The 24,179-nt window shown below is 36.3% G+C and overlaps 1 protein-coding gene across 5 annotated transcripts in view; it reads left to right on the forward strand.

Annotated features, from left to right (window-relative positions):
* SEMA5A (semaphorin 5A) overlaps nucleotides 1–24,179 on the forward strand; it is a 324,637-nt gene that overhangs the window by 49,400 nt on the left and 251,058 nt on the right. Inside the window, exon 2 of one of the 5 annotated variants that reach the window (XM_072924332.1) lies at nucleotides 11,725–11,798. The exons of the other annotated variants lie outside the window; for them this stretch is intronic. The gene's annotated coding sequence lies outside the window, so the exon portion shown is untranslated. The remainder of the gene's footprint in view (nucleotides 1–11,724; nucleotides 11,799–24,179) is intronic. 5 annotated transcript variants of the gene reach the window in all.

Raw genomic sequence — 24,179 nt, forward strand, 5'->3', positions numbered from 1 at the left:
TAGGACTTCAAAGAATGCTTGTCACTATCAGGCTGTGGTTGGGTAGATACTATATTTTATTTGCATGTGTTTGGCCTGAAAGTGTGTCCTAGTTTAGGGCAAATTTGGGGAAAACCCTCTGAAAGGAGCCCCCAGGAAATAAACCCCCACGGCCCCTCCCCACCCACCTGGTTCAGGGAAAAATTTCCTCTGAGACAGAAGTGGAAAAGAACCTGTTTATTCAACAAACAAAGCACTCCCCAGCACCAAAACAATTAACAACACTAGATGACAACAAAACTCTTTCACCCCTCTGAAGAGATGAACAAATCCAGAAGGTCTTTCCTGGGAGTGGTCGCCCGGGTCTGGACGCTGGGGATTTCTCTCCAGCACTGGGAATGGCTGCTGCAGATCACAAAATGCAGGCTCCTGGTGTTCCTTGGTGTTTCCCAGATCCCAGTCCAGAGCAGGTTGGATGATATTCAGAAAGAGGAAAGGAAAAAGCAACAGTCCAGGGAAAGAATTGGACTGCTTAGCTAACCTAACTAGGAAGCAAAGCAAGAAAGCAGGCAAAGCAAGCAAGCCAAGCAAGCAAGCAAGCAAAAGCAAAGCCAGTCAGCCAGCCCTAGCCTTTTCTAGACAGCAGACCATGGGGGGAGGTGAACCAGATGATAACAAAGCAAAACAAACCTTCACTTTCAGAGTCAGTTCTGAAAGCACATAATATCAAACACAAATAGAACACACGATTGGCGATACAAACACCATAACAGTCACCCTAGGACAAAGTGTATCTCAGAGTTCACTATGATGTGTTACTCTGTTCCAAGCACATAATTATATTAGAAGGAAATACCAAGTTCTTACTGCATTTTAATCAAAGGGACCTGCAAATATTTCCTCATGGCTGCAGTGTGAAATATTCTTAGCACCCATATTGATGCTTTTCTCCTTTCTACATACATGCTTCCAGATTGCCAGTAACATGAACAGAAGCTCAGCTGCGATCTGCTTTGGAATGGGCTCAGTTTTGGAAGGAGAGCACAAAGCTGCGGTGCTTTTCTTTCTTTTCCCACTGGCCAGGTTGTTCTTATCTTTTCTCACTAGATCATGATGTCAGGGACATAAAAATTGCCTGGAGTAAGAGTTACTGTTCTTATTTCATATAAAATGATATATGGGTGTTGAAATTGTGGAGTAGTAGTTCTGGCAATACAGACCCCTGAAAATTATTTGGTTTTAATGGGCTCAGAGAATGCTGTATGTTTAAATGGTTAGACTAGTTTAAGAAAAATAACAGAAAAATAGTACTTACTTTTTAAAAAACAGTATTTGCAGTCTGATGGTGGTTTTTTATGTCAACACTTTTGAGACCAAGATTGTGATTTGTTTGAAGTTTATTGGTCAGTGTGAAAATTTACTGTGAAAGTCATCCGTGTTTGTCAAGTTAATTTTTCAGGGGTATGAAATTCAAACTTTGCAAGTTTAAATATTTAGCCTAGAGACTGGAAGCTAGTGCACTTCCTATCAAAAACATTGTAACTCAAAATGTAAGCATAGTGAATTATTCCTAAGTTCAAATAGCTAATTTTTATTCTGTTTATGTGATTAATTAATGCTTGTTGTGTTCCAGTGAACTGCAGGATGCTAAAATAAAGAAAAAATATTATATGTATTGATTTAAGCTGATTATTTAAAAGTATTCAATTAATTGAATTAAGAAATTACTTGGATGTCTTGAAAGTAATACAGTTTAGTCCATCACATTTTTTGTATGTATTAGTCTTCAGAATATGTTTGCATGTTTGTTAAATTGTTAATGACTTGTTCAGATGTCCCTATGCTTTGACATTCTTTGGATACTGAAATTGCTGCATTTTGAAGTGGGATAACAAAGCTTTCCAGAACTTGTCAAACATGAGAGGAGAGTTATAAATTGGAACTGCTTAATGATTTATGCACATATCTCACCAGAAGTTTTGTGAAAAAATTTTAAATTTATGGACTCTTGTGAATGATTATTTAAATTTAATTTGAAAATACTTCTGCAGCTGAGAAATCTGACTCTGACTGGAACTGCAAGGTGCTACAGTCACAGAAAGTGATAATATGGTGATCTTGGCTTCATTTCTCTAATTTGTGGTCAACAAGATCCTAGTACTGTAAAAGTGGAAAATCAGTTTCAGGGTGTCTGTTGATTTGTGTAAAGTTTTTGCTTTGTCTGTTATACTATATCGTTGTGTTTTGGTTAGCTTTTGTATTCAAATAGCTCTTTCTAAACTAAATGTGTTCTTTGTTCTCTTAGCCAGCCTGTTTTTACATATGTGAAACAGTTTTCATTAAATAGTTTATAGTTGCAGTTCAGGGTATCAGTTTTGCACCTGGGAGTATCTGGATAAATATATAGATCAATATCATTGTGAGGACAGAAATCATAATGCAACTAAGATGGCTTAGAGTTAATTGATGGGAGTGGGTGGACAGAAGTCTAAACCCAGCTGGCTGCTTGGTTGCATCAATGGGAGTTGAGCCAGTAGGTGAAGTGATTATTCCCCATAATTTGACACTTATTAGAGCATATGGTGAAATCCTGTGTCAGGTTTTGGCGCTACTGGTACAAGAATGCTGATAAGCTTGAGTGAATCCATGGACAGGCAGTGAGGCAGTCAGAGGACTGGAGCATGGAAGGGAGGGAAGAGACTGGCTCAGTTGTGCTTGTTCACACTGCAGAGGAGGTGGTGTGAGGAGGCCTAGTACATGTAGACATATATGCAGAAAAAGTGAGAAGTAAGTCCTAAATCGAAGCATTGAGTTCCCAGTCCTGCATGGAGAAAAAAAAATCATCGTGAAGATATTTAAGGACTGGAACCTTAAGTTGCTGAGAGGCAGTGTGAGCTCTCCACGCTTGGAGGATGTCAGGACCATGCCGGATGAAGCCCTGAGCAGCCTGGTCTAAATTTGCTGTTGTCCCTGCTTTGAGCAGCACACTGAACTATGTCATCCTCCATTTCCAAGCTGGAATGTATTTGTGATTTTATGGAATGCTAAGCGATGAGTGCAGGGCAGGACATGCTGTAGCTACTGTGCAAGTGCTGTAAACTGCTGAGAAGAGTTTGGCGCAGAGCTGCAAAAACTTGTTAGAGCAAGCAGATTTTCTGTTGTGAGGCTTCACAGTAGGCAATTGTAGAAATCTGAAGGAAAAGTTCATATTATTCAGAATAGATTTTGCATCTAATAGATAAAGCTATGTGATTACTGCAAGGTTTTATAGAAAATATCTGCAAATTCTACTCCATACTAAAGAGTTTCCTGCCTTCTTTTCTTTAAGGCAAGGAATGTATTTTTCTTTAAATGTCCTATACATGCACATTTGAATGGTTTTGGTTTATTGGTATTTGTGTCCTTTCTAGGTTACTATTCCACTTCTGGTTCTTAACCATCTTCCATCTTGAAAGAAAGTAGCTCCCTGGGTGGCTGACTGCTGCTGATTTTGGACTGCTTCGCTTTTTTCGCTCCTGCTTGACTTGATATAGATGGTGTTTTTTTGTTTCCCACTCACCATTTTTTTTCTGGTTATGTATTTGTGTGTGTCTTGATAGATTGGTTTGTAAAACTCCTTGCTATCACACCAGTGACTTCATGGGCCAATTCTGTCAGAATTTTGGGGTGCAAGATACCACATTTATTCAGCTAAAACTAATTTTGTTGTTAAAGGTTTGTTTCATGCATGGACAGTTACTGCTTGCTTGAAGTAACTTTTTTTTCTGATAATAAGAAAAAGAAACATCTCCAAATCACATCCAGATTAATCAGTGCTACTACAAGTAATCATTATTATTATTATATATTTCATGTTTCCCTTCTATTAATGGCTAAAGGAGAGAAGGAAGAAAATCCTGTGTGTCTGTTCCACTTATGACATGTAATACGATTCCTGCAGGATAGAATGTTCTGGGTGGTGAAGAGAAACAGGAGAAAAACAGGAATGGGAAGGGAGGTATTTTGGATGTGGAAAGGGGGAAAAACTGCTGGTTGACACATGGTGTTGCTGGCTTGAAAGCTTCAATATTTGTTCACAGAATGTATACAGACTTAGTTTGGGCATCACTGAGAAACAGGACAGAATGAATCATCATCATTTAGCAGAACAGATGCTGGAGATCAATTCTGGAATCAGCACCACATTGACTTCATCATGAGAGTTGGAGAGAACAATTTAAAAAGCCAAAGGTATCTCCTAAAACACCTGTGTACTTTGGTGGCTTGAAAGACTATACAAGTATATTGTCACCATGGTGCTATTTATTCAGCTCTTTGCTTTTTGTATCGTGCTTTTTGTGCTCTTAGTTCAACTTCTGTCTTCTGTTGTGGTCATTGGAACCATGTAACATACTTTCTAGATGCCTGAACAATAAGTAACATTAGGAATATTATTTCTGTGACCTGTTTAATGTTTGCTAAATTTCAGGCCTTTGTCACAATTGTGGAATTGCAGGTGTGTTGTGCTTCTGCTCTGGGTTTACTGATAGAAATCTGTTCATTTTTTTCATACTCCTTGCTCAGAACTCACACTCTTTATCTTCTAAAACCGTTATTAGAGAAGAGAAATTGTGAGTGTAGAATATGTATGGGTCTCTTGTTTTGAGATGCAGTTTCTAAAAGTACCAAGTCCTTCTTTTATACATTTGAGATTTGAAGCATTTCCTGCCTCTTGCACAAGGGATTAATTAAAAACCCCAAAAGCCAACCAAAACTCACAACTGTTATCTGTCTGAAGTAATACCAAGTTTTTAACTGAGGGCTGATTGAATAGTTAATGAAGCAAGCAGATTAATTTTAAATAGAAGAACAATTAAAAAAAAATTAGGTGTTCATTAATTTGGGGATGCATTTCTTTCCCTAAAGCTGTTTCCCTCTGCATATAGAAGTAAATGGGTAGAAGTTTGGGTGTTTTCAGTTGCAGAGACCAAAAATTCCCCTGTTCATGCTAGTTGCTCACGTTTCCCCTCAGAAAACTGGGCTATGTGGATAGGTGGTTAGATATGGATGTGATATAAGCATACCTTCTTGAAAGCACTGATTTAGAAGGTGACTGGGTTGAAATACTTAACATTTACTTAAAAAGAACAAAAAAATATGGCCTAAATCTGTTAAGGCCCCAAAATGCTACAGAGAAATGAGATATTGACAGTTAAAATGAACTTAATGCACCATCTCCTCAACCAGAATGAGGAGTTTTACTGGATTAAAATAATACAAAGTACTTTTGTGGTCTAATTTTAGTTTACTCTGAAAAAAAAAATGGGGGAAAACAATGTAGATATCTTTGGTGGCTTTTGTTGTGGGTATCTTTTTTCTTTCTTTTAGTTTACTCTTGTTTTTCAGGTCTATATATAAGATCTACATTGAGTTAGCATTCATTGATTTCTCTCAACAGCAAGTTTGACACATCTTAATCTGTTTAATGAAGGTGAAATTTTCTTTTGAAAATAATAATAATAATAAAGTTTGTTGTTCAACTTCTGAAGCATTACTTCTGGGATGACTAATATTAAAAGTAAATAAACATCACCTTCTGGATTTTTGTATGAAATCCCAGTTTAAATGTCAGAAGACTTGATTATAAAAACACAACTTCATTATGAGTTGTGGAAGTGATGGCCATCTTTTATATTTCTCTTTCATCCATTTACTAAAGCCACTTTAGTTATCAGATAGAGCAGATTGTTAGATTTATAATGGCTAATTTTTGGTTTTTGGTCTGAAAAAGCAGAGCCAGTCTCAATCTCAAGACATATCTGATATTATGTCTGGAAGATATAAAATAGAGCATTCCGCTTGTAATTCTGGTTGAGTGTGCACTTCAGAGAGTTTGACTTGGTGAAAAAGAGGCTCAAAACGGGGATTTTGAATTGGTCAGTATTTTAAGGAATTTAGAATTTATAGTGGAGAATTAAAAGTTTATATGGACTTTGAAAAATGCATTGATTCCCTGTAGAAACACCTAAACTGAAGCATTCAAAACACTGAAACCCCCTGGCCCTTGACTTTAGACTGCCAGAGTGGTAATGGTTTCTCACAGTGAGGTTTCAGAGTAAAATAAAGCTGTTAATAAATGACATGCATGGTAATTCAGAATAGTATTCTAGTTAAACATTTGCATCTTTCTGCCACTCTCATAGATTAGAGGGGGCTGCTGAACATTAGTGGTAACAAGATGCACCTCATATGCATGCTAATGGATTATAACTTTTTATAGGTGCAATTTGTACCTGTCTCTCAGTGGATTGGGAAAGTGGTCCATGAGGAACAGAGCGTTAAGCATCAGTAGCCAAGCTTTGCTAATTAGCAATCTTCCCGTGCCAACTCTCTTTGTCCACAGAGAATGTAAATTATTCTTATTTTCTCCTCCAATCTTTCGGGCTTCTTAAGCAATGTATCTCTTAGACTGGGAGATAGAGACTGCAGATTTGTACTATTCAATTCTCATGATTAATTGAAGAACATGCATGATTTATTCAAAAGCAGGGATGCTGCCAAAAATGATCTAATTGGTTAAATAAATAACCCTAAGCTTTTATTACTCAATGTGTTTTTTATTGAATTATTAATGCTATATCACCCTCCAAATCAGTAAGAGTTAATGACTGATTTGCCTGAGGCTATTAATATTTTTCAAATCAGTGGTAAACTGCTATGATGATTTCTTTTGCTGACTTGTATCTCACTGTATTTGTTCACTTGGTAAAATGGTGTTGATGGTAAGAAAGGACTGAAAAATAGCATCCAAATTTCAGCTTATTTTAGTTGGGTTTTTTTGTGCCTGATGAAATACGTAAGTAATTTTGTTCATAAAATAGATTATGAAGTTGGTTTTGGGATAGGGGAAACAGAAAAGAGGAAATATTTTTTGAGAACTGTTTGTTGTGAGCCAAATTCAAAGAACGAGAAGCATAATGCATTTATTTATTTGCTACTTTTGTTGTGAAAAAGGAGGAGGAATTTGAGCATTATATGATTTTGTATTGGTAAGTAATATTGCCATATGTGAACAGAGGTGTGCACTAAGAAGTGCTTCCATGTAGTATGGAATGGTTCTGAGCAAATGCCCAGAAAAAAAAAAAAAGATGTAATACTGGCTCTGATTTATGCAAGGCACTAAAGATCTTGAAAATTAAGCTTGAATCCTGTTTCTTTGTATCCGTTTACTTCTGGGAAAGACAAAAAATCATCGCTAACTGTTTATAAGTACAGAAATGAGATAGGTAATCATCTAGTTAGCTGGGTCAGATGGCCATTATGAATGTGTATGAAAATGTGGGTGTATCTCTGAAAACTAATTGAATAAAAGTTATTTTAAAACCAGAAAAATGTTTCATGTTATTTACTACTAGTGGATGATATTAACCTGTGTGTATCCAAGCCAGTGTTGCTTAGACCTTTTTGTTTCAAATGTTAGCTTTTGTCCATCCATCACATCAGGTGTAAGTCAGGTGACTGAGAAATGCACTTTTTTCATATCAGATGTTTGAATTTTTTTTTTTCCTTTTGAAACTTTTCCAAGTGGGTTACATTGCAGCAAATTACTGAGCCTTTTCGCTTTTCTCAAACCTTTATTTGAGAGTCGGGATGGGTGAGCAGACGCTAGGAGATCGATAAATAGAGTAAGAGGAAGGAGTAAAGCCATGAACTCTTCATGATGGAGAGGAACAGATTGTGTGTGGGGAAGACAGCTGAGTTTTAGGAAATCACAATATGGCATTTGGGAACTGTCATTTGTTAATTCCTGCGATGCAAGAACAGAGAGAAACTTGAAACTCAATGATATCCAGGCAGCAGTGAACTTCTGGCAATTGCTGCTGCATGAGGTAGTGGATGCTAATGGTGACAGATGAGACCAGAAAGGGAGTCTGTCTAATTCACAGGCAACAGCTTTGTAAGGATGTATTAGAAATATTGACATCCAGCATCTTTATTTCAAGAGCTGCAGAAACTGGCAAACCTGTGGTGTTCCTGAGACCCATCTCTAACTGCTCTAGACACACCTTTGGCCTGACCCCGTGGGGCACTTGCCACCTACTTACGAATAGTAGTATTGACGTGTGGAGCCCATTTGTGCAAAAATAATTTGGAATTCCCTCAGTTACTGGCCATTTAAATTTTATATGCCATGTAGCTTCTAAGACAATTCCAAACCTGAATTTGGAATTGTCTTCCGGAGGAAAGAGTGTAATAGTGCTTCAGTATTCTCTTAGTCTGTTAGCTTCCAATGCAGCTTCTTGGGGGCCATTGAAAAAGTGGATATACCATAGAGTAACTTTGAGGATGTGTAGTCAGATAATACCCGAAGGCTGGAAGGGGAAGAGTCACTTGGTCACATTTGTCCTTTTCCATTCTTGTCTTTTGTATGTTTATGTGATAATGCTGTTGCCATGAGAGGGTTTTGGAGTCTGAATAAATACTTACAGATTAAAGTAGAAGCAGTGAATTAGATTAGAGTTCCTATGGGAGATTTGTGCATTTGCATTTTTGATGCAGTCTCTATAAATTATTACTTTTTTTTCTATTTCTTGTAGCTACGTGAAAGACCCAGGAGAAAAAAAGGAGGGTGCGTGCCCTCTCAAATTGTTATAATCAAGAAACAGTAGTTTGGTGTGTGGAGGAAAAACTGGGACTGGTCTCTAATTTCTTTTTTTTTTAACCAGTGGCCTCAGTTTATTTATAATAATAACAACTAGGTAGGATTTTTAGAAATAAATACTTTAAATTACTTACTGTTTTAAACTCTGTTTCAGTAATAAGCTGGTATAAGAAGTCTATTGTTTACATTAAGAATCGGGTCTGATTTTGTTACAAAGCTCTAGTCAGGTTGAAAAATAAACAGTATTTTATTCAGTGCAATGAAGGGAGTTGTTTTCTTGGCTTTTATGAGGATAGTTAGTTTTTGCACAGACTTTTATGAAGTTCACGTGCATATGCCAATCTAATCAGAAATGTTCCACATTACAAAAATATTGCAGGGGCTCACAGAGGTGAGGTTTAATGACTTGATACACCTTTTGCATTTTAAGTTTAATATTTATGGTTTTGTGAGGTAGTTTTGCCTCTGGAAAAAAATGAAAGGTATATGTACAGAGAAAGAAACAAGGGTAGAGCATGCTGTATTCTTTTAAAAATATTAGTAGTTCTTTGCTAAATATATTCTTCTGGTTGCTACTTGGCTTTTGGTTATTTTTTCTGATAGTGCAAAAGTAAGTGTTTTTTTGCATATTTAGTTTCTTATATTATGGTCTTAAAGCCTTTTCATCTTATAAAGAAACTTATAATAGTGAATTAAACTCATGTTTCTTTAAAATAAAGGGTTGGATTTTGAGTTAGAAGACCACTGTAATCATAGCAGTTTATTTGCTGGCTGATCTGCCTGTGCATTTGGGATGGAGCCACTTAGAATGCAGCATTCTACAAGTGTTTTAAACTCTTGCAATGGATATTATTGCAATGTTTTTATACATCTACCCAAAAAAGTAATTTCTAGGTTGTTGTAATCAGAAATTTGCATTTTTCACAGTTCTGCTCAAAGATGTTCTAATCCTGACATAAAAGGTAAGAAGAAAGCTTCAAACAGAAAAGCAGTGATATGGTCACGTCTGTGAACTTTTTTTCCAAGTCACATCCTGGTGGTCTATGTGCAGAAACTGTTTTGAACCCCCCATGGAACAGACTTTATCCTCATGAGGAGTTGGATTGTGAAACAAACCTTTAGAGAGAGAGGAGTGTGTACCAATATTTACATTGCTTGGCTTTTACATCAAGGTTGTTGTCTGAAGGGACATACCTCTCCTGAAGAGCAACAAAATATTCAGCATCTGGGCTGAGCTGGCACCTAGAATGGGAAAAAACCCCAAAAATAAAACAAAACAAAAATCAAAATACCAAATCAACCAACCAACCAAAACTTTTTTGCAACTTGCTTCTATTAAAGAAGATAGTGGGAACTTTCTTGAAACAAATGATGAGAATGAACTGATTGACGCAATGGATTAGTCATAGCAGCAATACCACCGAGACTTATGAATCTGAAAGCCTTGAATTCAACCAATGGAAAATGGCATGCTGCCTGACAATATTTGCCCTGTAAACATCCTGATCTGTCATTTTGGTATATGGCTCTGCAGCTGATAAGGATTTAAATCTCCATTTGTCTAATGTTTGGCTTTACATTTTGGGGAATAATTCTAATAAACGTGTTTATTATCAGACAAAAATTTGGGTATATATTTTATTATAGTATCTGTATTTTTACTTCATGGTGTTTATTAAACACCATTAAACACATAGTATAATTTTTTTTTCCCCACATAATAATACAACCAGAAGATTCTAATGTTATTAACCACATGTTTGTGCAGGAAGAGAAGGTTCATAAAGCCAAATAAGTTATTTTGCACTGAATTTTGTTAAGTACTTTAAAATGAGTTTTTTATAGTTATATCAAAATTCTAGTAATAGCTGGTCTTGTCTTTTCCCCTATTTCTGTGTAGCCCTTTGACAAGTCAGAGTCAGAACTTAAAGAGAGGATTTCCTTCCTGTGACCAGTGGCTTGCCACAGAACCACATCAGCTGACACTTTGCCATGCCCTCCTAGCTGCTCCTGTGAGACAGTCCAGGTAGAACACCTTAGTGTATGTTTTGCTATGGGATTTATATTTTTTTCTGACAAAATGGTGAAAAGGGCTTTTCTATCCCTTGTTCACCTCCCTCCTCTCAATATTTGACAAATCACATTAATGCTATTGACCTACACTTTAAAGAGCAGTTTTACAGTGCTTGAAGGCTGATGGTTTTCATGCATATGAAATGGAGGTAATGCAAAAATCTGCCTCATGTGCCTTGTTTGAATGAGTTTATGTGAGTGTAGGCACTTTTCCACTCACTGTTTTACTGACTATATCAAAGGATATGCCACAGAAAGCTTTTAATATTTCATTCTCAGTTAGTAGGAAATAATGAAGGAAATTTGTGCAAGGCTGTAGTTGCTGTCTAAATCAATGGCCTCTCTGCTTACCTGGAAAATTTTCTTTTCTCCCCAGCTGTCCTTACAGCTAGTGCTGCTGGGGACCCCGCAAGAGAGCAACCATATCTGGTATATACAGACATAGCAGTGTCAGGGAAATTAACTTCTGTTTTTCTCTTGCATTTTACCAAAAGCAAGCCATATCTCACTTTTATCTTTCCCTCTGATTTCTTCTTGTTAGTTTTGGACTTCTTTGTTTTTTCTGTACATGTATGTGCCCCCTTCTGATTCGAGTACTGCTGAATAAGGGTACTGAATGCAAAACAGATCTATTAACTTAGTTCAGTGATGTGTAAATGCTTTTGCTGTTATTCTGCTGGACACAAGCTATCTGTAAGTATAACTGTTTGGAGTGTATTTTCTAGTGCTCTGGACTTTGGAGAAATTGATTGAATTCACTCTGATGCCAAGCCAGCATAGGTTTTTGGTTTTTTTTTTTTTTTTTAAAGTGTTTGGATTTTTGTGGGAACTATCAACACCTGTAAAATCTTTTGTGTTTAAGAACACTGGGAAATGTGAAATGAGAAACCTGGAGATTAGAGATACCTGGAGATAAGAGATACGTGCCAGTTAAGTGCTAAAATCTGATTTGAAGCTTCAAATACTAACTTGGATTAAGTGGTTCTAAAATGCTATTTTTTTTTTTTTTTTTTTTTTTTTTTTTTTTAAAGCAAGAGATGATGTTTGCTTCGACTTCCAAAACCAGTGTGGTTGCTGAGATCTACTCTGGTCAAAACTGGATGAGGTATTTAGTCAGAACTCCTATTTCAGTATATTGGCAGTAGTTCAGGTGTTGGCATATGCTCTACTGTCCCTGCTCAAACTGTGACCCTACCAAGAACTTCATCTCAGCATGGACTGCATCAAACTTGGTGCCTTCCTGTGAGTTGCTGGTCTGGCTATTCTCAATATAAAAGTGAAACCTGTATTTGTAACTTCCCTAATTCATTTTAGGTAGGTGAGAGCTGTTTTGAGTAAGTCCATTTAGTGGTATTTTTTTGCTTTTTAAATTTTTTTTCACCCTGTGATGATATATTTGCATACTTTTTTTTGACGAGTAACTGCTTCCTAAATGCAAAAAGTGAAAATATTAACATCCATATTTAGTAATTGGCCAATTAACTTATTGTTGTTAGATTCTCCTCAGGGTTTTAAGTATTGACACATAGTCACTAATACGTAATTTTTTTTTTAAGTACAAAAATGAGTTTGGGAATGGTGACTTTTAACCTTGTTATTTTACAAACAAGCAACGCATTCCATTGTTAGAGATGTATTTTTGATACTCTGATACCAGCTTTAGTCAGGAGCAAATATGCAGCTGAATGTGTTTAGGCCTAATACAAGGTGTTGTTAGTACATCCTGAATGCTTTGGCACTTTCCCAAATTTTGCAGCTGGAAATCATGAGACAAATGGAAATGGTTCATTACTACTCTGTGGTAATTGCTTCTTCCATCCCTCCTTCTTGATTTCCAGCTTCAAAAGAATGTGGTTGATGGTCTGTACATGCATTTTTTGGGTTGTACTTGCTTCTTCCTCAATCATGTGCATTAGTTATACTACTTATATCTATGTTTTACTGAAATACCTGCATGACAGTGAGATGTTTGCTCTGATACAGAGTGGATAAGATAGTAGAGTCCAATTACAGGGGCTTGTGGCTTGTGTGTTTTAGACTAATTATACAGTGGTTTATGCCATAAACCAGTTGGCTCAAGAGGAATAATGCTGTAAAACTGATTGTCATAAAAACGTGGAGTTTAATATAGAAGTTTGGAAGATAAGAAACAATGGAACCAGTGTAATCTCTTGTCCTTTGATTTTTATCCTTGCTTTTCAATGCCAAGTCGGAAGTGGAAAATGTTATGTTTACAGTGAATTTTTGAACAGTTTGAACTGACTGGATTTTATTTTGTTACGTATAAAAGCTTGCTCCCATCTAGACTGAAAGGAGGCAGAAAGCACTGTATGTGTACTCAGAAGGGTATCAGCCTGTCCATTGTGTGCATGTGTAGGCTTGGTGTGAAAAATGGTTGCACTGCAGGGATGTCAGGAGACATGAACACAAGGTGAGCCACCTTGGTCTAGAGTCTGCTGTGATGTTTTAGAAGTTCAAGATGTTGGAGATGCAGGAGATGCTAGATGACAGCAATCTTATGACTGAGGAATTAGAACCTTCTTAAAAAATGAAACCTTTGAAATTCCTAAAGTATCTGTGATCTGTTCAATATATGAAGCTGGAGAAAAGTTAAACAAGGAATGGTTTTATGAGCTTTAGTCTCAATAAAAATAATTTAAAAAAAAGAAAATTAAAAAAGAAAAAATGGGAAGTAGGATGCAGGAAAAAACTATGAGATAACCAAGATAGACAAGTTGGAATAATTTGTGTGTGAGTCTAGAATAAGTCTAGATAATATCGATGCAGAACCCGGTAAGGTCATTGCACATGCATCACTGATCAATTTATATGGTAGATAAATGTTAGTTCCCAAGGCACTCTTGAGAAGATTTAGTCTTAAGTTAAATTCATGTTGTCTTAGGTGAAATCTTTGTAGTCACAAGAAATGCCAAATTCTTCATGGTTTGTTAAAATAAAGAATCAGAACATACGCCTTCCCCTTGCCCCTCCCCGCCCCGCCCCCCACCCCATTAACCCCTAAAAATAAAATTCATTTTGGTTGTTGTTATTTGGGAAGTGAAGATAAAAATATCAGTGATCTGCTATATCAATATTGCTGGAAATGGAAACGATAGGGTGTGATTTGCTATATGAGGAGTAACGGATCTTGTCTTTCCCACAAACAGTACACAAACAGTATGTGGGCTTTGGAAGTTGCCTTTTTGCAGTGTTAGTTCTTTCCCTGGCATTACTCGCACCACAGGAGCACAGTTTTCTAGAATCTGGTGTTATGTTCATGTGGTGAGGTATTGCAGACTTAAATGTGCGTTCTGAAGGTGGTTGTATTATTTCACAGCTCTTTACATTTCTCAAATCTTTTACTACTCTTAGAAGAACTGGAATTGCTGTTTGTTTTGACTGGCAGGTAGTTATATTAACAGGCTGATACTGTTACAGATATTTAATGAGGAATATACTTATGGTTGATAACACTAAAATCAATGCTTTGCATTTTATAAGCATTAACTAAATATTCACCGTTTAGTGCTGAATCGTGAAAAATAGTGAAGCCTTGTGTTTTAAAAGAACTTCTTAATGAGGAGAAAATTTCTGTGGGTACTCTTTCAATTGCATGGTGATAATGAATGCTAAACAACATTTACTTCTTTTTACCCTCAGTATCAGTTGCTTTACACATATTTTTTTAAAAAAATACCTGCTTATAGATAATTAAGAGTACATTGTATATGCCCTGAGTTAGCTATGGAATGCCCTTTGTATTAGAAATTATTAGATGCTGATCTTGTTTCATGAAATCAAATACTGTAGATATGTAGTTACTTATGGTGAGACAGATTTTAAAAAGTGGAAATAGAAGTAGGTTTAGTTTTCATATTACATGCATCTCAGCAAATTTGTGTTTTCTGTAATTATATAAATTGTTAGGTATTACTCATTTTTGGCTGTGTGCCTCATAAAAGCATGCCTGTTCCTGTTTTTCGTAATGCAAGCCAAGATGGGCAGTTTAGCAAACAATCTCTGAGCTGACAGAATGCCAGCTTTATAGAGAAAAACACTTCAAATGCATAAGTGATGAGCAGAACACTTTTTTATTGAAGCTGGGTGAGTTCAATGCATAGAAAATGCATGTTAGAGATAACTGAGTAATACCTTCTTTGTAACCTTTATAGCAGCCATCCCACTGAAAACTCTGTTACTGTGCAGAGAAACAGCCCTGATGTGGCATTTGTTTTCACCTGCTGTACACTTAAAGTAGCAAGCCATCTGTGTCTTTTCATGGTAGATGTTTGCACTGTCTTAGAAGATACAGAGAAAATTTGTGCAGCTCTATCTTAGCTTAAAAGCACAAACATGGTAAGTCATGAAGTTGCTGTCTTTTTAAATAGAAAAATTACATTGGAACTGGAAATATTGTGAGCTGTCTTCCCCTACATGTACTTATAATAAATATGTAACATTTATATTTCTTTGAGTTGCTTAATGGCAGAGAAGAACATTTATTTTGATAAATTAAAATGGTTTATTTTACTTTAATGGTTTTGGTTAGGTGTTTTTTTATGTAGCTGTCAATGTTAGGTTTTGTATATACATGTTTGTAATATATAACACATATACAGTAAGTGAGTAGACATTGTTTTATGTAGGAAAAAATACTATAGAAACAGTATTATAAGATAAATACTAGTGAAGATAAGTAGTGAGGTGGTTAGACTTTTACATTGCTTACTTGGTTCTTGAGGAGAAAGATAAAGAAGAAGGAAATATGCAAGTCCTTTGTTTCTGTTTTAGCCAAAAAGAAAAATGGTAGTGTTGTACAGAGATATCAGAACATATTTTTATGTAAAAAATTATTTTCTGGAGACAGTCTTATAAATCTCAAAGCCTTGTAGTATTGTTTTACTTCTCTGCTTTAAGATATGCAGAGAAGCTGTGTTGTGTGGCTTTCCTGGCGTGTCCTTTTGGATGTGCCTGGCCTTGCAGCATTGTTAAAATTGGGCACCTGAGTGTCCAGAGCAGCTGCCATCCATCCAATCTTCCTTGGTGCCATTTCTTCCACAGCAGCCAGGTCTCAGCCTCTCTGTCTTTTAACTTCTCTTAAGAGTGATCCTCTGTGACCCGCCCAGAACGCATAATTTATAAGTTTATGAAATGTAAAAGTTAAATGTCTGTGGTTTATAGGAGATCATCCTCTCTGAGGTATTGCTTATTTCTGAATTACAGATGGTCATTTCTAATTGCACAGGCCCTTGTACTGATCAGTGTGACTCCAGTTTCACAAGATGACCATGTTTTTTCCTAATAGAATTCAGCTACATGAAATAGAATATTTTACTGAGCTTCTTGAAATCAGTAAAATGACTGAAATGCTTAGCACTGAATGCAGAGTTCTTTTCTTTCTGATGTCCTTGTGATGTTGTAGAATGCCTTTCATTGAGATAGGGATGATGTTGTCTCTCTCTAATGAGTACTTAATTAATATGAAACCACTTCATCTTCATTGTTGTTGAAACTTTCTTTAATCATTGTGGTATAACAGTAGAATAAATAGGAAATAATAAGTCTCATTCCTTGCTTAAAGGGATTTTGGATTTAAATTGAAAAAATAATTATATTCTTTATCTGAAGAATCTCTCACTTGTTGTTTTTCCTCTTTTAAGGATTTGGACTAAATTACTAGAAATTTTAATGTAGGAAAGCAGGGTCTGGCAAGTGTGTAAAGCATGATACTTTTTATTCTGATGATTTTATTGTTGTGTTTTCTTGCCATGTGCAACTTAAGCTTTATTTGGATGATACATCTTTTCATCTGCAATCCAACCATGTATTTATGGTGTTCTACTTTCATGAAAAGTCAGCCTTTTCATCTTATACTACTGTATCTCTTTAAAGATTGTATCTCTTCACATAAACAAATAAAATAGATTACCAGTATTTCCTGGGTTCCACACTTCTCATGGTAACTGAAGTCAGTCTGCTGTTTCCCTGTGATCTCCCTTCTGACATATATTTCATATGTTGGGTTACTTACACTTACTGGATTTCTTGCAGAAACGATTTATTTTCTGCATGGGCATGCTCACTATAAATATTGCATGCAGATTTGCAGATTTTTATGAAGGATATTTCATTATTTAATATTTTATTTTGTGGTAATTATCATAAGAATTGGTCTCTGTCACCTTTGTGCCCTTAAGCAGAGGAAAAATGGGAGATGTTTAATAATAAGAGCTGTCATGAGAACTGTTCTGTTAACCATAGAGAAAGCCTGGACAAGGCAAAATGTTTCCACCTTAAAACAAAACAATGGCTGGTAAATTGAAGGGAGTACCCAGGAACAGTGAAACAAGTCTGTCTTAAGTTGTAAACAATTGTGCTCTTGCAAGTTTGTTTTAAGGCATCAACAAATTAGAGTAGGAAGGGATAGGAGAAGAGGGAAAGGGTTTGCAGATGCTGATGTGCAGCTTCTCTGAAGGGAGATGGAGTGGGAGGAAGGCCTGGTGGTAAATTAGCAGTAGTGGCTGGCTGAAAAAGCAGGTTGGAGGTAAAACTGGCAATAGGTTTGGGGAAAAGACATGCTAGGAAAATGCTTGTTTACAGTAATGTACCTGAACGTGTAAGAACAGGCCGCAACTGCATTTCGCAGTTGTGAAAGATGTTGCAATAATTTCACTTTGTATTTCACCTCTCAAACATATTTGGCATGGTTATTCAAGGATCAGGCATTAGAAAATGTGTATACATTAGATAAAAGGCCTTCAGTGCTTTGAATATTTCAGCATGAGAGAATTGCCTGCATGCAATGTTGCTGACCCTGATGTCTGTAATGACTCCAATCTGGAAAAGCCTCCAGCACATCAAAATATCAAGTGGCTTTGGCAACTGCCCTATTTGGGAAAAGCACATGTTGCACTTTTTGCTCACCTGCTGTGTAAAGGTAGTGGAGATGAGAGGGGAGAGGGTGCTTTAGAAAAGAGGCTGCTGAGGTAAGAAGTTACTCTCAACTGCATTCTCAGAGGAACATCCTTACCCCTTGGAAAAAACCCCAAAATTACAAAATATTTTGAAAGTTTAAAGAATTCTCGTGCATTTAGACAATTATGCCTTCAGCAGTTACAGTCCTCTGGGAAATTGTTTCATTTCTTAGGGAATTTTCCTACAAGGTAATATGGTAATTGTTTCACAAAGCACATTTAGGTAAACTTTTCAATGTTTTCAGTGTGGATTCAGCTATAGGCTTTTTTGATTTAGGAATACTCCTTTATGCACCTTTTCCACTTTGCTTTTAAAAGCCTTTTATACTGCTGTATGCAAGAAACAAAAAAATTGCGTAAGCCAGAAATTCTGTTTATATAATCTGCATGAAGAAAATGAGAAAGCTTTTTAAACCGGTGGTTTTTTTCAAGAAAAGAATTATTGAGTTGTAAGCCTGTGTGCTTTTGTTATGACAGCTGGGTCAGTTTAAGCTTGTTTTTGACCTTAGGTTCCCTTGTTCCCTCTAACCTTTTTGAGCCCTTAGGGCTCGCTCAGTTCATGGGAAGTCTGGCAGAGAGAAGGAGGACACTGGCAGTTGTTTGGACAACCACTCTGAGTATTTCTAGATACCCAACTGTCACAAATTGTTCTTCAGATAGCTAGGAGGAGACAAGCTCCAGTAATTCTTGCTAAATGTTTTATTTCTCCTCCCTTTTTTTCAGTTTTACTTTTTTAACAGGAAGAAATTTGTGCAGTTCTGTTTTGCTTCAAGTACCCTTCTGCTAGTCCTGCTTCATCTGGTGAAGTGCTGGACTATTGATGACTGCGACCAGTGCTTAGAAAAAGTTTTAAACTATTAAGTAGTTACTCTTTGCAGCCATTTTTCTGTAGAGTTTAACTTTTTCAAAATCCATCCTGAAAAGCTTGTGTTCATGTTGGGAAAAGAACAGCTTCTTCTACACCCTCTATATAGTATACCAAGAGCTGCAACTGATTTAAACAAGGGTTCATAAAGTCCAACGAGGTCTATTCTAAATAGGCTCTGAGTGTAAGTAAAGCATTTCAGGCACATCAGAGGTGAAGATTCTATTCCATCCTTGTGTATCTAGAAGCTGAGGGAGTTGCAACTAGTGATCAGGCCTCTGCAAAAGAGAGTGCAAAGGAGTCATTGCTGGTGTTTTTCATAGTGTTCAGGATGGCGTTTTTGCACTGCATTTGCAGTCTGAGGACTACTACTTGGGAAAATAACAGATCAAACACAGAGCATACAGTGGACCTTGTCCTTGGGCCATTGTTTTTTCACAGGTTTGGTGGCGACAGTGTTTTTGTAATCAGATCTCAGTCACTTGTGATTTGTGACTGCTACTTTGCAAGTGAAATATTTTAAACATCCTGATGGTGATGTGATTAATTGTTTATCATTCCTACAAGCTTTATTTTGGTTTTTTTTTTTGGAAGAGGTTTTTTTTTTGGTTTTTTTTTTTGTTTGTTTGTTTTTTTATAGTGCTTGGCACAGAGATTGTGGTCCCTTCTGTGGCCTCTTTTTTGCAATATTTGCTTCTTGCAATGGAAAGAAACTGTTCTCTGTTCTGGTTAACCCCTTGAACATGGTCTCATTTTGTTCGTTATTGTTGTTTCTGTTGTCCCTCATTCTTATCTTCAGTTTCCAGATTGTTTTGAATCATGGCTATGACTTTGATATTTTTCCACTTTTCTCCGAATATGTGTGCTCTTTATTGACAGCAGTTTTAATGATAGAGTCTGTAGTGTCCGGTTCTTCACAAGGAAGGGACTTTAATTTGCCTGGTACAGGAGCAGGAAAAATTGTCCTGTGGAGTGACTTTGTTCCTCGACTCTAAATCCATCTCAGATTCTGAACTTCAGTATCCTGGTAGCATCCTAGACAAAGATGAAGTAGTGTCTCTGGAGATACCTTCTATTTTAGAAGCTGGAAAGACACTGCAGTGTGTGTATGCCTGGATATTAGAAAACTGTGGTTCTCTAAAATACTGCCTTGGGACTTCTGCTGTTGCCTTTCTTTTATATGTATGCTACAGCATTTTATTTTTAAATGAAAAATGTTTCTTGTTGTGAGTTCTCAACTAAACTATATGTGATGCTCATGACTAGGCATGAAATTTAAGGCAGTTTTCTAGTAGCTGGTTTCCCCCCATTGCTTTATAATAAAATATTTAAAGATTTGTAATGCTTTGGATGACCATGATAAGTTATTCTGTTATTGTTCTGTATCTTACATATATGTGTGTCTTAAGAATACTTCAATTTTAAGGGTGATGGGAGATGAAGTTAGAAATAGTACCTAAAAATTTTTTCTTCTGTTTAAGTGTGGATTACCTGTTCAAGCACTCACAATAAAGTACAATTAAATGGTTTTCTTTTGTGTTTAGGATTTGTGGTGATGGTTTTCCTTGTGCTTTCTTTTCCTTATCTACTCCTTAGTATTAAAATTGATGTTCTAGGAAAGGGAAATATGGTGCAACAAAAAGGAAATCTGGCATGCACAAAAATAATTGTAAATATTTTCTCCTTTTGTGGCTGGATATGACCAGTTTTTTTTAGGACTTTAGTAAGATGTTTTGTAAAAATAAATGGTTTAATAAAAATAAATGCTGGATTGGATTAAGGGATGATTTTCATCAAGTTTCATATTTATGTTGTATTTTAAACACATTTCTCATTTTGGTTCAATTTAATAATCCATGACATAGAAGTTCTTAGAGCTGTTTTGTAGGAATTAGTTATGGGGTTTCTTTTAATGAAAAACCATGAGGGAACTCAAAGCTTGTTATCTGCAGAATGAGGTATTAGCATTTTAAATTAGGTTTTGATTTGAGTGTGTGCTGGAGAAAACTCCTTCAAAATATGGCAGATGACGTATTTAAAAAGAATTTCAGAAGAGTTGCAGTGCTGTTTGAAGTCTAATTTGACCAACATTGCTATTCAGAAAAGTATTTGAGAACTTCATGAGACTACTTTGTTGCTCTTTGAAATGATGAGCTATGGGATAATCCAAAATAAGTATGAAGAATTACATTGTAAAATTAGATAATTAAAAGAAGGCAATAAAACTCTGAAAAACCTTGAAGTGTGGGCCATTTGCTACTTTTACTCTATGTCTGAAGTTCTAGTAGACCAATGTCTACAGTAATCAATGAGTAGTTCTGTGGAAGGCGAAGAACATCCAGTATTCAGTAAATACAAAATATTTTGCATCTTGGTCAGTTTTCTTGAGGATCAGTTGTAACTATTGCCTTGCTAACAAGAGTTTAACCATATCTTCATGTAAGTCTGTCTTGTATAAGTCTGGAACCCGTTTTGAGGGGTAGAGAAGCAATTAAAATGATGTAACTTGTCTGATCTGAGCAAGTTGTCAAATCCATCTGGAGGTGTTATGTGATATTTCTCCCTTCTTCATGTCGCAAGTCTAATTTGTTTCAGAGGACCTTATTGCATTTTGTAATATATAAATAGAACCATTTTGTGATACAGTTGATTTAAAAGTAGGACTGTCCAGGAAGAAAGGCAGAGCCGATGAATGCTCATCTGCTGTAGGATGAAATTATTGGAAATGTTGGATCCATTAAAAATTTATTTTCCTCACTAGCTCTCTTCAGTATTTTAAGGGTGAGCTTCCTCCTGCACTGTCAATATTTCTTATGAGATGGACTACTCATTGGTCCTTTGGGAATATTTATTGATACTCAAAGGCTGAAATTGGAGTTGAATCACTTCCAGTCCTGTTTATTTGGTGTTTTGTGGAGACCAGTGGGAATGCTTATACGTAATCTGAATGACATTTCTGCCATGGTTGCTACTCTCCAATTCTCCATGTTCATTTGCCATTAAGGGGACATCTCTGGCATCCTTAGGGAATCTTTTTTCCCTAAGGAGATAGATCAAACATCACAAGTAATATGTCCGTAAAAACAAATTGAAAGAGAGTAAAAGCTGCTCCCCTTGGTTATGCTGTTGCAAATGAAGATGATACTTCTGAGGCAATGTTTTTAGAGTACATCCTAAAAAAGGGTGCTAAACTTATGTTATTTTTCTGACTTCTTCCTTTTTTTTCTTCCTTTGTCTCTTTTACACAGAGGCAAGTAAAAGAGCAAAATGTGCTTGACAGAAAACTAATGCAGAATGGAAGAAAATACCTGAAGAAATTGTGTTCCTATGCAATATATAGCACACACGGTAGCAGGACTAGGTGGACAACTAACAGGGTTTTAGACAGGTTTCCCTACAACATTTCCACTCTGCACTTTGGGAAGTCACAACATAGGTGCTCTTGAGCAGCTTTTATTGACATTGCATCCCATTGTACTGGTAAGATGCCTTGAAAATGAGCTTTGCTAATTTTTCCATGTTGCTGTCAAAAGACTGACATTTCTAAAGGTGTCACTGAATAGGATATCAGGAAGATATTATGGTAACTGTAATTTTCTTCTTGAGCTTCCCTTTATTAATTTCAGCTTTTATTTAGAAAACTGATATTAACTTGCAAACCACAAACCAGATTGGGAACCTGAAAAAAAACCCAACCGAAATCTTAAATTCAGGTGATAAATCTTCTGTTAAAAACTGAAGTAAATTTTACTGTATCTAAAAAAAAAAAAAAGAAAAAGAAACCATACTGCACATAGAGTACTGCACATAGGCTACCCATCCAGAACTACTTTCTGTAGTGACCTTTATGACTTAGAGATGTTTCAAGACATGCAGAAATGGGGCACTGGGGCATTGTCAGGAAATAGCAAGTAGCACTGCCTCCTGTGGCGGTTTTAAGCATGTAAGAATGTCTAAACAAGAACAAGATTCTTGGTGCTGAGTTTATTAACCCCCCACTTGATGACTTGTCTTATCCTTTCCATTTCAGTAATAATTCTGATTTTCTTCAGTTACTGAATCATGATTTCTCCCTCTTCTCTGCCTTAGTTCTTGCCTCTGCTATTACAGACTATGCAGTTCTTTCCCACTAATGCTGTCTGTATGAAAAAATGAGGTGTTTTGACTACCTGATAAAAAAGTAGATGATCCTTATACTTTATAAAAAAGGAAAGCAGCCTGTAACCTAAAACTGGTTTATCAAGAAATGCTTATTGGAGTCTTTCATTCTTAGTATTTTTCTGTGCTGCCCTTCTGTGCATCGGAGGACAAGGAATCACTGAGCTACAGGAGGGTAGGTACTGATTTGTGTTTTGTGCCTGTAAGCTGCATCCTAACGGCTGCAGCCTGCTATATCAAGATGTGTCAAATAAAGTAAAAACAGAGTGCTCATCTTTTCTTTTACCCTGATGTTTGGTCTTTGCCTCGAGATCTGCCCTCCGCTGCATCCCAAACCACTTTGACTGTTTGATTCACATTACAAACTCGGAGACTTTAGCTGTGAAGTACAAGGCCCATAGATGTTCTGGGCAAAAGCATGTTCCAACAAGGAAATAGAAAAACCTTTCCCATTTTTTCCTAGTATTTCCCAGTAGTAGCACACAAAGCAGTGTGAAAGATCTATTTCTGGGTAGAGAAAATTTTCTTCAAAAGCTGCATCTGAACCATGACCTTAAGAGGATTTTTTCAGGTAATGAGGAGGGACTGTAATGTAGGTAAAAAATTATGTAAAGAATAATGTTTTCCTGAATTTGGAGCCTAATTTTGGACAGCTGGTCCAAAAAGACCAAGTTCTCCAGATGTAACACTAAGAATATGACTTGAATCTTAATAGAGGAAATATCTGAAGAAAACTCTGCATAGAAATGTGTGGACACAAACAAAAGAAAAAGGCATATTTTAGCTTTATTTTAACTGACAGTGGAGGGTAACAATAAACTGCTTTTAATTTTTATTGTTCTATCACCAAGAAAGGAGAGGGGTATGAAAAATTAACAGAACTGAAGGTGGGGGTATTGCTTTTTTTTTTTTATTATTTAATAGATTGATTTTGGTGAAGAAAAGTAGTACAGTAAAATTTAGTCCTCAGACCAGTTCAAATAGTTGCATAATTTTAAGTTGATTAAGACAGAGCAAAGCAAAGAAGCTTTTACCAGTGTATCTGCTGAGTACCCTGCTAGGATGCTCACTTTTTCAGTAAGTCAAGGTTGCATATTTCAAAAGAAATGTTTCCTTTGCATTAAGTCCTTTCTCCTGTGGCATAAAAGGAAGAAGAAGTTTAAGTTAGAATTTTGTTTAACTGGTGCCTTTACTGTTGCTATAAGTTTCTGAGTGAGAGAACCAGAGGGACCTCCTGATTTGCAAAATTATGTGCACTTCTGGGTGTGGTGTCATGATGGCAGAATGTCTCCCACATGCTTGCACATTTTTGTTCAGTTTTGTCTCATCTGTGATGATGGTAAGGTCATACATTTTTTTTCAAAATATTATGTATTTTTAAAAATTCTATTACTTTAATGTTACACTGTTTAAATCCCATTTTAACATTGTGTTTATATGAGAAAATGTAGTATACCCTTCTGTGTGGTCTAATTTTCATTAGTGATCT

Source organism: Taeniopygia guttata, chromosome 2 (assembly GCF_048771995.1).
Source record: "Taeniopygia guttata chromosome 2, bTaeGut7.mat, whole genome shotgun sequence".
Lineage (NCBI taxonomy): Eukaryota > Metazoa > Chordata > Aves > Passeriformes > Estrildidae > Taeniopygia > Taeniopygia guttata.